Below are 18,933 nucleotides of genomic sequence, written 5' to 3'. Positions count from 1 at the left end.
GTTCATCACGACCTAGGTAGTTTATGGAAGTTAGCCTAGCATCTTAAAGTCTAAATCAAACAAAACAAGTAATAATGAAAACATGGTGAAAATCTAAAGAACGAAGAATCAAGGATGATAAAACCCGTAAAACTTCAAACGTGAACGTGTAGCTCTTCACCGGGTGTCCTCTTACCTTCAAAATCGCCACAAGACTCGAAAATATGCTCCAAGGTCTCTAAAATTCAACTGGGTCAGGTTATGTCAGGTTTAAGTTAAAGGTGTTTAAATACCCAAAACAAGGCCCGACATTAAGCAAAAACGAATTAAAAACCCATCAGTACCCTCTAGGCGCCGCGCGATGGGCCTTGGGCACCCTGGTCTCGCGGCACGACGTGCTTTTTTAAGGGGGCCGGTCTGTCTGACTGGTTCTCTGCTCTGGCTCCTTCCTGATGCGTTCCGGATCTCCGTTTCGGCTCATTTTAGATCGTTTTTCGCCTTTTTTAATCACGATCAACTCCCGGAACCTATGACACACAAAAACATTAGTAGTATACAAATCTTGAATAAAAATGAACAAAAACAATTAAAATATTAAATGAAATATACACGGGAAACATAAACATTTAGCATTATATCAGTGCTCATGGTTTTCTCATTAAGTATGATCATACGTCCGCCTTTCCACTCAGGACCTCGATGTTATGAGTGGAAATAGGATCCCCGATCCGAGTACATTGGTTGTTACCGATTAGAAAGACATTTCTTGCGCTATTACTACACTAAGTTTCATGAAATTATATGATTTTTATGTACTTGTATCACACGTGAATTCACCAACTATTCAATTAGTTGACTTTATTTTATATATATGGTAGAGGTACATTTATTAGAGGATGAAATGAAAAAAACACTAGAGTTTAGATTATTTATATAATAAAATAAGTTGGTATTCATTTTATTCATTCCTTTGTAATTTGTTAACTGAACAACTTGTGTACTTGAGATTTGAATGAATTAATGATAATATTGTCACATGTGTTTTGAGCAAAATATGTAACACCTCGGCTTAAGCAGAAACGCCTGAGTGTGACGTACATATTGCAAAAACATGAAGATATATAACGCTGGAATAGAATACAATAAAGTATAAAATTGAAGAAAAAAAATTAATATCATTGTTATCCTTGTAATACAATATGTCTTTATTAGAACAAGGGTGCCATATTACATAAAACAAGACAACTGCAAAACACACACACACACATATGTGTGTATGTATCGAATACACATAGCTAGTAGTTTTCATTTGAATAGTTACTTTCGAAACCAGTAAATGCCACTATTCTCAACACCTTCATCTGGTTCAACGTATATACAATTCGTTGTTTCTCTCCAGAAAGCCTTTAGAATTGGGGTGTCATCGTACTTGTAGTAATCACCTAAGATGGGTTTGATAGCATTAGTGGCCTCGACGATAGGATAATGTGGAATTGTCGAGAACAAATGGTGCATTACATGAGCACACGTTACATAGTGAAAAATAGTGTTGAAGACTCCGTAGTCTCTGTCAACATTTGATAAAACACCTCTTATCCAATCCCACTCTCTTGAATCGTAGTGAGCTTTGAAGGATGGCTATGATTCAAAAAGGTGAAAAAGATGAAATGGGCGTTCATAACCAACAACGGACCTCCATAGATGAAAAATAACCATGTTGCACCTGTAACAACTGCAATCTTGTAAAGACCATAGAAAGCTGCAAGCATTCCAACATCAGAGAGCCAAACCAGTTTTCGCTCGCTATCGTAGAACAGAGGACTCTGTGGGTAAAAGTGACTTACAAACCCATTGTGTTCCCTGCCGTGAATATTGAAGGTAATGTAAGCGGGGAAGCTAAAAAGTAACCTAGCGACAGTCATGACCAAGTTTCCGATTGGGTTGTTAAGCACTTCTGAATACAAGGTATCGGCCTTTCTTTTTGGGATCCAAACCTCATCATACTCCATTGAATTGGTGTGGGCATGGTGGCTACGGTGACTGAATTTAAACAAAAAGTATGGAGTGAGGAAGCACGAGCGTAGGAATAAACCAAGTGCATCATCAAGCCATTGGTATTCACTGAAGGCATGATGTCCCAAATCATGACCCCCTCCAAATACCCATAAAGGCGCTACCTTGGCAGAACCAATAAATCGGCCATGCTATGTACCTGAGGGGTATAGGTAGAAACAGAATGTAACTTGATGTAAGATAGTAGATAGTGTAGACCACGACGATGTCACGATAGAGATAATAGAAGGAGGCTGCTAGATCTCGGTTAAAACAGTGTGGTGGTATAGCTTTCTTGAGATCACTAATTTCAAATGGAGTTTTTGTTGTGGGAACACGTTTCATAACATCTTTCTTAGTGTCAGCTTCATTCATACGGCCGCCTGCACCCATTTCTCTTATTTCCAATGCCAAAAACCTGCAAAAGAAAGTTTAATTAATCAACCAAGATCATCCAATCATATCAAGAGTATGCATAAATAGCCTCAATAGATTACATACACCTAAGGGAAATAATTATATTTGCAATTGGACTCCTTCAGATTGCAAAGTGCTAACCATTTTATAATGGGTGGTGTTGGGGACCTTGGTTCACAAATTGTGACTTGTGAATGGACACTAAGGTGTTGTTTGTTTTTTAAGAGGTAAAATGTCTTCAGTCTGCGGACCACATCTGCAAACCTCTGGAGAAGAAGATGTGACACTCGTCAATTTCAGGTTAACTCCGTTAATCCGAACTCTGTTAATTCACGAACTGTAACGCATATCTCATTACATTTAAAATTAGGTTTTAAGTGACGCATGACAATCCACACACAAGTAGTCTTTCGGAATTTCACCGAAACACACACGAGTCGACTCAAACCGTTGGTGAACGAACAATAAATATCATGAACAAGTATGTGATAACTATGTGTTAAGTTATGTGTTACTTGATATTTACGTGTATGAAATTAATTATGAATGGTATTAACTAAGTTGTGCTAGAAATCGAGTAACTAGAAGTGCAACGGGTAAAGTGTAACATGTATTATATTTGATAAATATATAAACAAGTTAAATTGTCCTAACCCTAATCCCCCACCCTTTCTCACGGCTGCTCTCCCTCCTCTCTCTCCCTTTGCCGATCATAAATCCACACACACACATACAAGATAATTTTCAAGCTTGTTGTGAAGAATTGAAGGTTCAAGAAGCTAACTAGGTAATACAAACACTATATCTAATTTATTCTATCATTTAATTGTATGATTAAACCTGTAATCATAAACCTAAGTGTTAAATATGTTGTTTGTTGATGATTTAGGGTTACATGCATGATTGTTAGTTCATAGGTTAATTGTTTATTGAGTTTTGATGAAAACTGATGCTGGACAAATTATTGAATTCGTGTTTGGACAACTGTAACTCGATGTTAATGTTATGTTTTGATGCTATTGTTGATTCTATAATATACTAGGTCGAGTCTAGTTTCTAAAAAGTTCAATTTTGTAATTTTTGGACGTATAAAAGTTTGTTTTTATTATTTTACAAAACTGTTGTGCAAGGCTGATTTGGGAGACCTGCTGTTAGGATGTTTTGCGACTAAGATATCTCATAAAATACAAGACCAAATGGGTTGGTTCCACTTCTGGAAGAAAATATATTGAGTTAGGAATCTAAACCAATTGGTCTTGCATTAATTGGATTTGTCATTTAACGGGAATGACAAATAACATTCTGTTGCGCATGATAACGATTGCTGTGTGTTTGCTGTGATGTTTTGATCATTGTGATAAAACCATACATGATAAAAATATAATAAAAATATGTTTAAAAACCTAACCCACGTGTACTTCTGTATGATTTTTGACGATTTATTTGACATGTTAGGATTTATTAATAAGAGTAATCTTGTCGAATGAAAATCTGCCTGGATAATTTAGTTGCTGTATTACTTGAATTGTCATGAAAAGTGCATAACCGATCGATGTTTGTTATGTTTTGACCAAATTGCCCTTGTGCGGGATAATTGCAAGTAATGTACAATGTTAATATTTGACACTTAAGTAGTTGTTCACGCATGTAACGTATCACCAACGTGTTTGTCGAGTCGCACTTATTTCACAAACGAAACACGAAACGCATCTCATGCATAAGTTGTATGTGTCGAGTCTAGGAACTCACTCGTAGTTTAAATACTTAGAAAATCTCGTTTTTGTTTTTAGATCACTAGTGAGGATTTTCTGTGACGCACATCTTTTCTCGGATCTTTTTGGTTATCTTCGCAAACAGTGAGTTTCACGTCCCCTTTTTACTCTTTTTAAACGCTTTTAATTGGGGGAGATAACATACTCCAACGCTGTAAATATTGTTAGTTTTTATATATCACTTGTAAGGCTAAGTGGCAAACAAACCAACTAAAGTCCTTCATAACATCGAACCGGTTAATATTTGGATAATAGCGAGTCACTGTTGAGTAGTACTACTAGGTTTGACAAACCCCACTCAACTCTAAACTCGACTGTAGGTCGAGTGGGTGTAATCTTGGCTAACACATTACCATGGTCGTGGTTGACATGGTGGCAAGGCAATTGATAAACAGTCAGCTTCGGTGTCGAACACTTTGTAATACTTGTTGATAGGTTAGCTGCCTATTGATATATAAAATGACTTAACACTATCTGGTAACGCAAAACGCAAAAACGCAAAACGCAAAACGTAAACGCAAACGCTTTATTTATATAAACTTGTGAACTCACCAACCCTGTGTTGACACTTTTAGTATGTTATTCTCAGGTAGCCGAGGCGGGCGCGCGGTTTAGGACATGCATTCGCTAAACACCATTGTTTAAAAACTGCTTTAATTTTTGTCTTGACAACTTGTGTTTTTAAGTCGTCCTGTGTGGCCCAACTGTTTTGGTTTACGATTTACGCTTTCGCATTTTTACTTAAGACTTGATGTCTTGGTTGTTTGAAAACTTTATTTATGGTGTTTGATTATAACTAATGATTCCAATCCTGTTAGTTCACACCCTCTGACGGTAAAACTCCGTTAGTGGATTTTGAGGGTGTGACAGATGAGGTGGACCATAGGTCTGCAGTCTGTACTAAGAAGAGTGTTTGTTTTTTAACATCTGCCTGCCTACTCCTAAAAAACCATTTCATTTTAACATTATCAAAAGCAAAGAACAACACAATTAATCTGACATTAACAAACCAAACAACAACATAAACCAGGGAAAAAATAGATCTATCTACCATTAATAAAACCAAACAGCATAAAACCAAAAAAACCAGATCAATCTCCCATTAACAATGTTACAAAACCAAGCATATAGCACAAAAGTACAAAGATAATCAATCGAAAACATGCCTAGTGGTGGAGGGCTGTAGAGGGTTGACGGGGTTCGGGGTCGGAGGAGGGGGTGACGGGGGTGGACGATACCGGAGGGCCGACGAGGTGGAGAGGGATGGAGGGTCTCCAACAGTGGAGAGAGGTGGAGGGTCCCCGACGGTGGAGAGGTGTGAGAAAGATCAATGGAGTGGAAAGGTGTGAAAGAGATGATAATATGATGGTTAGGGTTTTGAGAGAATATATATTATGAAAGCCTTATAGTATGAAAGATGTTAGAAGATTTGAGAAGTGGGTGGTCCATGTATGCATGAAGAAGAGGGCGCAAAAACCTTTTTAATGAATTGTCTTCCGAAAAACAAACAGTCTGCTAACCTCAGTGTCTGCACGTGGTCTGCCCGGCGCAGAAAAAAGAGGCTTCGAAGATCTTTTGTGAAAAATCAAACACTCTCTAAAAGGACTAATTATTAAAAGATTAAAATATGTGTGCCGCATGTACATAAATGAACATGATCATTTTATTTAATGTTGGAACTCACACGTTTTTAACTACCAATTATTTGGAACCATATTTTTTAAGAAGAAACTTAACACAAATAATTTGTAATATTTAGACCATGTCCTCAAGTCTCACAAATGATATTTTGTATGTAACTTTGTCACTAAAAACATAGAATATTTTAAAACTTTTAGAATTTTGTATCTACACAATAATATAAGTAAATTATTTATTACATAAATACTTGTTATTAAACTATTCTTTACTAAAGTTTTATTATTAATAATTTTTGAAATTTTGTTCGTTTAAAAAATTAGGAGTTAGGATTACATGTTGTATTTATTTTATATTAAATTTACATTAGTTATATTCTTAACGAACTCTAGAACGAAAGAAACCCCTTCTAAAGTACTTATTATTATTTAATTCAGAAAGTAGCAATCTCCTCAAGTTGATTTGCGTTATTATCACATATAACAAGTAGCAATGTCTTCGAGTTGACTTACGTTATTATCACGAAAGAGATCTATCTTTCTAGTCCTTTAGATTGATCAGACTTAAATTTGGAATTGATATTGAGTCCTAATTTTGTTTTCGGCAAACATAAGTCTGGTAGCAAACATAAGTCTAATTTTTAATGGGTAAAGCGTTTTGTTCATGGACTAAGTAATGAAGGTCGGGCCATACTCAAGCTTCAATTTTTTGTATGAATGTGACAACATTATGATTTTTAAATTTGAATACGTTATCATATGATGCTTGGATATGTTTAACGTTAGAGTACGCAAAGTAGACAATGATATAAATCTTAACCTGTCTAGATTTAGTGTTTTACATTTCATTGGCGTATGGTTTTATAACCTTAAATCTTGTATTTAAGGGATGCCTCGGGTCCGGAGACTATGGGTATGTATGCAGTTTTTCAACTGGGTATTCACATTTCCTAAGTGGATTTATGAATATTAAAAAGCGAAAAAAGCACAAAGCCCCAGTTATCTGCCAAATATAAGTCATTAAACTTGATCATTACGTACTTAAAGTACAATTACACTACTAACTTGATCATCCACGTTGTTAGCCATTTGGGTTCCCATTGCTTGCGTCTCATTACCATTTTAAAACGGACCACAAGGGACACGCCACATGTAATCCCTACAGATGAATTCGTGCGTACTCAACTATGGTGATGGGTTCGGGGTATTGTTTGATAACGGGGGTATGTCATGTTGTGGGGAACACTAGCTAATTAATTAATTATACCTTAATCATATCTAATGGTTGCTTTGGTAGACTTTGATGCTTAACTTTAGATAGATAAACAATACTCTTGATTGTCTTAACTATTTATGTAAAAAAAGCAACAAAATTTTAAATTTGCTAATTTTGAGGTTTAAGTCAAGTTGGGGTGGTATGGTCCGGTAAAAATTGAATATAAACAAGTCTTAACTGTGTAAACCACTGAGTTATATAAATAAAGAAATTGTTGGTGTTTTGGACAAAAATCTGCTAAGGATCAAGTATCCAAATCTGTTATGTGAGGTAAGGAGCTAACGCGATAACGTCAAGTGCATAAGCGTAATATTGGTGAACACAAAGATGTGATTACGCGAGAAAAAGCCCTTAATCAAGATAGTCTTACTTCAATCAAAACTTATCGAGGTAATCTTTGAAGAAATAACGTCGGTCAAGGATTAATAAGCTAATCTTTGGTCGAATCACTTCAATCAAGGATCAACAAGGTAACCTTTGGTCGATGAGTATATGATTATCGTGATCTCCGGCACAAAAAACCCCAAGACGGTGAAAACTATCACCGTCAATTATATTGATAAATAAAAGGTGGTTAGAAGTGCGGTGGAGTATATGATCGAGATTACAAAGTTAGCTAGTTTGTAGAGAGAATGCTTGTTTCTGCTCTAGTGTGTGTGATAATACATGTGTTTTCCTACTCGATCATCGCTCGTTTAAATAAGATAATATCACTAACTATATCTCCTATCTATCCGGAAGTCTTCCACCTAGCCGCTCCACGACCTTTGACCACGTGCCAATAGCCATCCAGTAGCGAGATAAGCGGAAGAATGAGTCTCATAGCCGTTGTTGATATTTGCACGTTCATCTTCACATGAATTCGTCCATTAACAACTACATTGAAGTAGGATCCTGGATCCACGTTCTAGCTAGAGGATGTTCTGTGAGGATAATTGATGCAAGTTCGTTTTAAAGTTGCTACACCTGTCTAACATATCACCATACTAAACGCAATCATTAGTAAACAAGTAATACCGAGGATCGTCGATCCTTTATATCCTGATATACATTTCAAGGATAAACTATCCATAAGACAGTCAAGGATAAAGGATCCTCAGTATAAAATTCATGGCCTAACAATTGCCCCCAAAATGGCGGGTGCCAGTGGAATACAACTGTTATTTTGAAATTCAAAACTGCTGCGAAAACTGATAGATGGGACGGTTTTTCCAGAATATTTATCATTTAGCCCTCAAGGTTAATTATAACCGTCTATAAATGCCGCCCTATATTTTTGATTATTAACAGGCCTTCATCCGACGCATCAGGTATCCTCCCTACCTTTCTTTCTTATTTTCTTTAATCATGTCTGCTGCTTCATCTTCTTCTTCTCCGGCCCCTTCTAAACCTTCCGATCATACCTCCGGTGGTTCTGAGTTAACCGAAATGGAACCCCAATGTCTGCTCGCCAACCCATCTTCTGAAATTTGCAAGCTTACGGATCCCGAGGTCGGAAACTTTCGTACATTGTTTCCTCCATAAACCCTATTCCGACCCTACGAATCCAGTGTTAGAAGCGATGTGTATTCCAAAGTTTGGATCTGTTTCCCGGCGACTCCATTTTTAATCGGCTATAAGTACCCTTTTCCATCCTTTACCCAAAGTTTCTTCGACTCTACCGGCATATCCTACATACAATCCATGCCAATGATCTGGAGGGTTTTGAGCACTATCGAAAGAATCATCAAAGAGGAGAAATTCGATTTTGGTCTTCCCGAGTTGTCATTTTTGTATACTCTCACTACTCACGGTCCTTCTCATTTCATCTTCAAATCCAAGCCCCGACAGCCCCATCCGATTTCAAAAGCCACGCTAAATGATTTCGTGTGGAGGAATCAGTTTTTCTTCGTAAAACGTGACTCAATACCAGGGGGAACTGATCTTCCTTCAATGTGGGTTACGAAGGGTAGGATCCTGGATCCTTAAGGAATATCAGGATCCTTTATGCTTCAATTTTAATTCTCATTCTTTTTTGTTGTCTGTAGTTGAGAACTTCGCTTCACTGAGTAAGCTACCTGGAACAGAAGAGAAAGCAAAACGGTTCCTAGCACTGGATACCGAAGTTAGGACCTTTCAAGCTCGGTTTGTTGAAGGTTTTTGTGATATCTCCTCAATTTCAAGCATGTCAAGTAAGTTAATAATTTTAAAGTAAATAAAATAAAATAGAACACTTATCCGTCGACTTTTCTTCTACATGCACCAAGAAATCTGGAAAGTCCACTCTCAAGTTCTCCCTAGACGACATTGACTGTATGGTTACTTCTCCTGCTGTCAAGAAGGAGGCTTCAAAGGCAAGCACTAGTTCCAAGCCTAAGACCGACACGACCAGGGCCAAATCCGCAACTTCCAAGAGGAAAAGATCCTCTGATCCCGAGACTCATTGCGACATTGTCTGCTCTGTAAGTATACTATATTTTCTCCTTTAGTATTTTAGGATCCAGTATTGTCCCAATCTTGATATGAAATTTATTGATAGGCTGTGATCGCTATGAGGGATCACTACGAAAAGACTATCATTCAGATGAGCGAGAAAATGTCAGGTTTAGGGAAAGCTGTGGTTGCTAACGACAAGGCTATGATCCAACTCAAGAAACAATTAGAGGATCAGCAATCCTCATCTGAAGCCCAACGTCAAGAGGCAGTGGAGCATGCGACTGATGAAGCCAAGGTGTGGGCTGCCAGATCGGTATTCCAGGCGCGGATCAAGATGGCGATGGAGGCCGGTGATCCCGCTTTTGACAAGTCAGCCTGGGATGTGGAGAAATGGAAGGCTGCTCTTGACGACCTTGGTGGTGAGGACGATGAGGAGATGGTTGAGAACACCGAGGCTGGGACCAGTGGCGTTAAGGAGGCGGTTGAAGCTGGCAAAAGGGAAGGTGATGCTGCGGTTGAAGATGCAGCTTAAGTGGGCAATGAAGGATATCAAGGACAAGGCCCGAGCCCACTTTTTTGTTTAGTGTTGATGTTTTTATGAACAATTTCTATGGTCTATAATAAACAATAGTATTTTGGATAAAGGATCCATGATCCTTAAGACAATTGGCGGGGTGACAAAGGTGGAGGGATCCTTTGTTTGTAGGGATGAAGCCTTTGTTGTCCCTGTTTTTAATTTCCCTGCACTTATGAACTATTAGTAACTCTTACTTAACCCGGATGGATGGTCCAACTTTTCGTATGGTGAACTCCGGGTTAAGAATTTTGGATAAGTCCTTGGGGCTTATTTTAATTAATATATAAATCTTTTGACTATCTACCTGTTATTTATTTTCAAAAACTTGTTAAATATAAGTTTAGCATTGTTAATAGTTTGACAAATAATTTTGAGTAAAAGATTTTTTAGGATAGAAGATCCTTAAGAAAATAATTTAGGATAAGGTATCCTTAAATGATAAATATTACGCTAAAATATCTTAATCAGTTGATAAAATTTATTTAAGAAAATTCCCACAAATGGTAAATTTTAGGATAAAGTATCCCGAAAATAGCTAAAGATTTTAGTAATTAAATAACTTTAAGCGAATAGCCTCTCCAACTGGAATATCCAAATTTATTGCAACAAATATCATACATAAGTTAATCAATAAAGATCATACCAGAAGGTCTAGATAGACCTAAGTTACTAGAAGTATTGAACTCTTAATGTTCCTTACAAGAGTAGCTTTAGGACCCGGGATCCTTAGTTTCTTGATCTTTTGGAAAAACTTAGAAAATCCGCTGCAAATAATTCATATTATTAACTGGGATCAAACCCATTAAAATGGGGACAAGCCCAACAAATATTCTGGGGACTAGCCCGTGCAACTGGGGACAAGCCCGTGTAATCTGGGGACAAGCCCGTGCAACTGGGGACAAGCCCAACAAACTGGGGACAAGCCCATAAAATAAACTGGGGACAAGCCCAAACTGGGGACTGGCCCAAAGATACGGATGTTAACTGGGGACTCGCCCGAACCGGGATTTAGCCCAAACGTGAGATAACGTGAAAACGTTATAAACCAGTGGTATGGTACGTCTATCATAAATCGCAGGATCCTCCATATAGCCGGAGGCAACGAAATTGTCAGCCACTAAGCGTGTACTGGTCCCGCTGCCCCGAACTACACGTCGGATAGCGTGCGCAACTGGCGATCGTGAGAAAGGTGAAAACCTTTAAACCGTAGAGGATATGACCATCGGGGGTCATATCCAAACGTGGGCTAGGCCAAGAGAAATAGGATATTACCTCGAATGTAAAGGAGAGGTGGCCAACCTCTTGGACATTGAACCTCTTTTCGAAATCTGCATTGTTACTTAAAAACTTGGAAAAAATAAAATGTTAAGAATATATTATCCTTAAATTAACAACAATTCAAATGGAATAATTGATCAGAAAGATGTTACTGTTTTAAGGATCCTAGATCCTTTATTGGATAATATATCCTCTCAAGATATTGGATCCTGATTAGAAAAAAATATTTCTTGAGGTGGATGGCATTCCAAGCTCTAGGTAACCTGTTGCCTTCCATTGTGAGCAAATGATATTCCCCCTTTCCTGCTTCCGACTCAATTTGATAAGGTCCTTCCCATTTGGGCGCTAGCTTCCCATCAGGTGGATTTGTTGTGTTTTGGAAGGCTTTCCTTAACACTAGATCTCCTTCTTGAAATCTTCTGATTCTGATATTTTTGTTCTATGCCCCAGCTACCCTTTGTTGATAAGCTATCATTCTGATCTTTGCTAGGTCTCTGAGTTCTTCTATAGTATCCAAGTCTTCAAGAAGGATTTCTTCATTGGCTCCAGGATCACGGATGCTCGTTCTCGTAGTAGGGACCACCATTTCTGTAGGGATCACAGCTTCAGATCCAAACACCTAAGAGAAGGGTGTCTGGCATGTTGCATTTTTGGTCCTGTCTGCCCAAAGAACATAAGGAAGTTCTTCAGCCCATTTTTCCTTCTTTGATCCTAGCTTCTTCTTTAGATTGTTGATGATGATGTTGTTGCTAGACTCTGCTTGACCATTGGCTTGAGGATGAACCAGAGTGGAAGTAATCATTTTGATGCCCCAACTGTCACAAAAGTTAGTGGTTCTACTCCCGATAAACTGGGAACCATTTTCACATACAATTTCAGCAAGAATACCAAATCTAGTTATAATATTTCGTTTAATGAAAGATATTACTTCCCTTTCTCGGACTTGTACAAATGCTTCTGCCACAATCCATTTGGAGAAGTAGTCAGTCATAGCAAGCATAAAGACCTTTCCACCGAGTGCTTTTGGTAGCTTGCCCACAATATCCATACCCCATTTCATGAAGGACCATGAAGAGGATATAGGATACAGAGGCTCCGCCGGCTGGTGAAGGATGTTCGCGTGTCTTTGGCAAGCATCACATTTCCTTGAATACTCTACTGCATCCTTCTTCATTGTTGGCCAGAAGTATCCAATTCTGAGTATCCTGGAAAATAACTCTCTTCCTCCTGTGTGATTGCCGCAATCTCCTTCGTGAAAATCCTTGAGTACTTCTTGGACCTCAGGATCCTCAATACATCTCAAATATGGACCTGCAAGAGATTTTCTGTATACCATATCATTTAACAAGATATATTGGGATACCTTGAGTTTGAAGGACTTGGAATTTTCTGTGGCTGGAATTTCTCCAGTCTGAATATAGTTCTTGATAGGATGGATCCATGATCCTCGGTTATTTAAGGATAAAGGATCCCAGAGCACGATTTCTTTATCATTCGTTATCTCTCCAACTTCTTGTTCTCCTATTGTTGGCGAGAGAATGTGGATTATTGGGATTTTCAAATCCTAAGGAATCTTTAGAGATGAGGCTAAGTTTACTAAGGCGTCTGCCCCAGCATTTTCTTCCCTCGGTACCTGTGTAATACTAAATATTTCGAAGGATTTTGATAATTCCTTCACAACATCTAAATATTTCATTAGTTTCTCACCTTTAACAGCATACGAGCCATTAAAGTGGTTAGTTATCAATAAAGAATCTACATAAACTTGAAGATACCTGATCCTCATACTTTTGGCTAATTGCAAACCTGCGATTAAAGCCTCGTACTCTGCTTCATTGTTTGTTGCTTGGAATTCACAAACTATGGACTGGGGTAATATGTCCCCCTGTGGCGATTTCATTAGGATCCCTAATCCTGTTCCTCTCACGTTGGATGCTCCATCTGTGAAGAGTATCCAAGGGTCCTTGGTCTTTTCCAGTTGTTGGACTTCCAAGTCAGCTTCTTTTTGTAGATCACTAATGAAAATCAGCCACAAAGTCTGCTAGTGCTTGAGACTTGATTGCTGTTCTTGGCTCATATTGGATATCATATGCACTTAACTTTACGGCCCACTTAGCCATTCTACCTGATAACTCTGGTTTTCTAAGAACATTCTTTACAAGATAGTTAGTTCTTAAAATAATAGGATGAGTTTCAAAATAATGTCTCAGTTTAGTAGATGCCATAATAAGTGCAAGAATCAGCTTTTCTGAATGAGAATACCTGGACTCCGCATCTAGAAGACTTTTACTTACATAGTAGACAGGATGTTGTTCACCTTCATGATCCTTTACTAAGACGGCACTCACTGCATTTCCTGAGACAGCAAGATATAAATACAAGGATTATCCATCTACAGGCTTCATTAGAGCTGGAGCTGAGGATAAGTAATCCTTTAGGGCTGTAAGCGCAGCTTCATGCTTTTCAGTCCACTCAAATTTCTTGTTCTTTCTAGGGATATCATAGAAGTCTTTGCACTTCTAGGAGGATCTTGAAATGAATCTTTTCAAAGCCGTTATTCTTCCGGTGAGTCTCTGGACATCTTTGGCATTTGTAGGAGACTTGAGATTGATAATGTCTTCGATATGCTCATGGCTTGCTTCAATTCCTCTCTTTGTGACCATATATCCCAGAAACTTTCCAACCTTAACACCAAAATGGCATTCGGATGGATTCAGTTTCATGTTATAATGGTCAAGGATATTAAATGCTTCCTCAAGGTCCTTGAGGTGATTCTCTGCTTTCTTCGACTTTACCACCATATCATCTATGTATACCTCCATAGTCTTGCCCAACTGGTCCTTGAACATCATGTTGACTAGTCTTTGGTATGTTGCTCCTGCATTTCTTAGTCCAAACGGCATAGCAGTATAACAATATATGCCGGTTGGAGTCATGAATGTTGTATCCTTTTGATCAGATGGTTCCATCTGAATTTGTTGGAATCCAGAGGAAGCATCCATCAAGGTAAGCAATTCATGTCCAGCCGTTGCGTCCACCATGGCATCTATATGTGGTAATGGGAAAGGATCCTTGGAGCATGCCTTGTTTAAATCCGTGAAATCGACACACACCCTCCACTTTCCATTCTTTTTTGAAACAACGACCACATTAGCTAGCCATCGAGGATATTGAACCTCTCTGATCATACCGGCCTTAAGAAGTTTTTCAACCTCTTCCTGTATGATCTTGTTCCTCTCAGGAGCGAATTTTCTTTTCTTATGATGGATGGGTTTAACAGTTAAGTCCAGTCCGAGTTTATGGGTGATACCTCTTTTGAAATACATGTCATGTCCGAGTGCTTGAAGGAAAAGGTAGATCTTCTTCGCCCTAAGAAGGATATTATATCCTCCTCAATCTTACTGAGAATACTGGATCCTAGGAACACCTTTACTTACGGATCTTCGGGGTCCAATGATACTTCATTGAGGTCTTTCTCCCGAGCTTCCAGCACCTCCTTAGGATGTTGCTGTAGTTGCTATGCTATAGTTTGCTTGGCAGTTGGCTTCATTGATGAAGAGTAGTAGTTCCTAGCCTCTGCTTGGTCACCCACTATCTTCACAACTCCCCAAGGAGTAGGTAGCTTGATGCATTGGTGATAAGTTGAAGCTACAGCCTTCATTCCATGGAGCCAAGGCCTACCTAAAATAACATTGCAACAGGAAAGGTTATCTATAACACAAAAATTTTGGTATGAATTTAACCCTTTGATGTAAATTGGGAGGTTAATATCCCCCAATGTCTTCTTGGTTTCACCACTGAAACCGACTAGCACAATGATTTCTGAATCCGGGATGTTCATCTTCTTGAGGAAATCATGTTGGATAATGTTGACCGAGTTTCCACCGTCCACTAGGATCCTGCGTACATAATGGTTAGAGATAAATAAAGTAATAATCAAACCGTCATGATGAGGGTCCTGAATGTTCAGTTTGTCTTCCTCATCGAAGAAGATTCTTTTGTCTGTTCTTAATGTGGTTGACACTATTGGATGATCCCCATTATCTATCTTGATCTCCTTGGCGAGTCTTTTTGCTTCAGAGAAAGAAGTTCCACATATATCTGAACCTCTAGTGATGAAATTGACTGCTCGCACATCCAGCTTGTCCTGTTGAGGATCCTGGATCCTTAAATTGAAAAAGATTCTCTGATCAGTCACTCGAGTAGTGGGGATGAGTGGTCTTCTCTCATTATCCAACTCGAAGTCTTCTACGGGACTTTCTTCTATGGCGCAAGAATCTCTAAACAATTCGTAGTCTCTGGAGACAAAGTTAATCACATGGGCATCTGGCGGCGGTGGTGTTGCTTTCTGTGGAAGATCTTCAAGATCCTGGATCTTGGATTTCTTCCTTCCCAAGAGTTCTTTAAAGTGACCCTTGCTCAGGAGGAATCCAATTTCTTTTCTTAAGCTGATGCACTCGTCTGTCGCGTGGCCAAAATCTTCGTGGAATGCGCACCACTTAGACTTGTCCTTGAAGCCGACAACCTTCTCATTCTTTCGGGGCCACCTTGCTTTTTCTCTCAGATCCTTCATGGCATAAATCAAGCCATGAGTATCTACAGAGAAACAATAGTCGGAGATGCAAGGATAGTCTTCATCGTCATCTCTTTCTTCAACTGCCCGTACATTCTGGTTGTTGAACTTGGCGTACGGCTTCGAATTGTTGTTCCTATTCCAGGATCCTTTATTCTTTTCTGGAGTTTCTTGTTTCGTTTGTCCCCCAAGAAGATCCTGGATCTTTTTATCTTCTTCTAAGAAGATGTATCTTAATGCCCTGTTTCTGACTTCATCTAATGTCCTGCACGGAGTCATCACTAAATCATCATAAAAAGGGGAGCTCTTTTGAATTCCCATCTTGAATGCTTCAACAACAGTAGTCATATCAAGGTTTGGGATTTCTAGAGCTTCCTTGCCGAACCTTGTAACGAAATCCCCAAGGGATTCATCACTAGGTTGGATAACACGGTATAAATCACTAGTTAATCTCTCAAATTTCCGACTACAAGAAAATTGAGTGTTAAACAAATTAACTAAATGAGAGAAAGATGTATCTGAGAAAGGGGGGGAGACTTAGCAGCCATTTTAGTGCAGCTCCCGTTAGTGTGGCTCCAAATCCTTTGCAAATGCAAGCCTCCTTGATTTTTCAGGGACATGATTAATTTCCATCCTTTCCCTATACTGGGCAACATGTTCCTCCGGATCGGTGCTCCCATCATACGTCTTCATGTTGGGAGTTTGGAACCGTTTTGGGATTTCAACATCACATATAGGCGGAGCGAATCTGGATAATTTGTGACTTCCCTCCGGTATCTCAGGAATTGGACGTATTACTCCCGGGACACTGGATATCATATCCTTTAGCTTCTGTAACTCCTTGGCCATGGCCTGGTTGATACCTGAATACTGCATGGGAACACGGTTAGTATCTAAAGATATAGGATCGTACCAGTTACCTCTCTGCTGGGTGGAGTTTGGTATTCCTGACGAGTATCTGGGATAAGAGGAGTCAGAAATCGGAGTGGGTCCTCCAGAATCTATGGTCTGCATGGGGATTATGTCCCCATCATGGACTTCGGAAGACTGTTGATGATGGGATCCAAAGGATCCTTGATCCTGAAATAAGGAACCTTGATAAGGAATCTCGGAGGATCCTGACGGAAGCATCCCTGATCCCCTTTGTAACATCAAGGAACTCTGCACTGGTTGACCCATCGACACATGGTTGAAGCTAGATGGTCCTTGTTGGAAATCCGAGTATCCTTGGATCTGATGACCCATGGATCCTTGTTGAAGGGTGGATGATCCTTGCTGAAAGGCTGAAAATTCCTTGGGTCTGAGGACCCATGGACCCATGTTGAAGGATGGATGATCCTTGCTGAAAGGCTGAGGATCCTTGAGTCTGAGGACCCATGGATCCTTGTTGAAGGATGGATGATCCTTCATGAAAGGCTGAGGATTCTTGGGTCTGAGGACCCATGGATCCTTTTTGAAGGATGGATGATCCTTGCGGAAGTTGAGCTAGGGATCATGGACTGGTGAAATCCAGCATCCTAGGCATCACGGGGGGGGGGGGTGAGATCCTCTGCTGGCCTCTTGGATTTTCGGATGTCTTCGATCTCACGCAGGATCCTTTGGTTGGTCTTGTTCTGTTGTTCCATATATGCTTTCACCTGCAAAAACATAGAGGAAACGTCATTGTTAGAGTTTACCGCCAAAGTAGCAGCGGTTGTTCTCGAGCACTGGAAGACTGGTATTTGTGTCTTGCTCCCAGAAGTAGCAGCCTTTGGTGCTCCCGTGATTGGCGGAGGCATCGGCGGCAAGGTCCTTGAGGGGAGAGAAACCGAAGACGGCATAGTTGACGATGCAGAGGTGGATTGAGAGGCCATTGCAAGGGTATAGGGTATGATAAAATGAGAATTGATGAGAATAATACGGATTATAGAACCAATTGCCCCACGGTGGGCGCCAAATTGTTTTGGACAAAAATCTGCTAAGAATCAAGTATCCAAATCTGTTATGTGAGGTAAGGTGCTAACGCGATAACGTCAAGTGCATAAGCGTAATATTGGTGAACACAAAGATGTGATTACGCGAGAAAAAGCCCTTAATCAAGATAGTCTTACTTCAATCAAAACTTATCGAGGTAATCTTTGAAGAAATAACGTCGGTCAAGGATTAATAAGCTAATCTTTGGTCGAATCACTTCAATCAAGGATCAACAAGGTAACCTTTGGTCTATGAGTATATGATTATCGTGATCTCCGGCACAAAAAACCCCCGGACGGTGAAAATTATCACCGTCAATTATATTGATAAATAAAAGGTGGTTACAAGTGCGGTGGAGTATATGATCGAGATTACAAAGTTAGCTAGTGTGTAGAGAGAATGCTTGTTTCTGCTCTAGTGTATGTGATAATACATGTGTTTTCCTACTCGATCATCGCTCGTTTAAATAAGATAATATCACTAACTATATCTCCTATCTATCCGGAAGTTTTCCACCTAGCCGCTCCACGACCTTTGACCACGTGCCAATAGCCATCCAGTAGAGAGATAAGCGGAAGAATGAGTCTCATAGCCGTTGTTGATATTTTCACGTTCATCTTCACATGTATTCGTCCATTAACAGCTACATTGAAGTAGGATCCTGGATCCACGTTCCGGCTAGAGGATGTTCTGTGAGGATAATTGATGCAAGTTCGTCTTAAAGTTGCTACACCTGTCTAACACATCACCATACTAAACGCAATTATTAGTAAACAAGTAATACCGAGGATCGTTGAACATTTATATCCTGATATACATTTCAAGGATAAACTATCCATAAGACAGTCAAGGATAAAGGATCCTCAGTATAAAATCCATGGCCTAACAGTTGGATCTTACTTGTTCCGGTAAAGATCAAGGCATGGGTTTTGGTGGTCAACAATATCGGTGATCACAGTTTTTGCGTTTTTCGAAACTTTAAAATTATCTATATGTTTAAAGAA

General features: G+C 39.3%; 1 pseudogene; it reads right to left on the bottom strand.

The window, feature by feature from the left end:
- Positions 1-1,295: 1,295 nt before the first annotated feature.
- Positions 1,296-2,455, bottom strand: LOC143571378 (delta(12)-fatty-acid desaturase-like; annotated as a pseudogene).
- Positions 2,456-18,933: the final 16,478 nt, after the last annotated feature.

Source organism: Bidens hawaiensis, unplaced genomic scaffold (assembly GCF_021521415.1).
Source record: "Bidens hawaiensis isolate Kalapana, Puna unplaced genomic scaffold, B.hawaiensis_p1.1 tig00025364_1, whole genome shotgun sequence".
Lineage (NCBI taxonomy): Eukaryota > Viridiplantae > Streptophyta > Magnoliopsida > Asterales > Asteraceae > Bidens > Bidens hawaiensis.
Note: the sequence above shows the minus strand (reverse complement) of the source record. Positions and strands in the feature narration are given on the sequence as shown.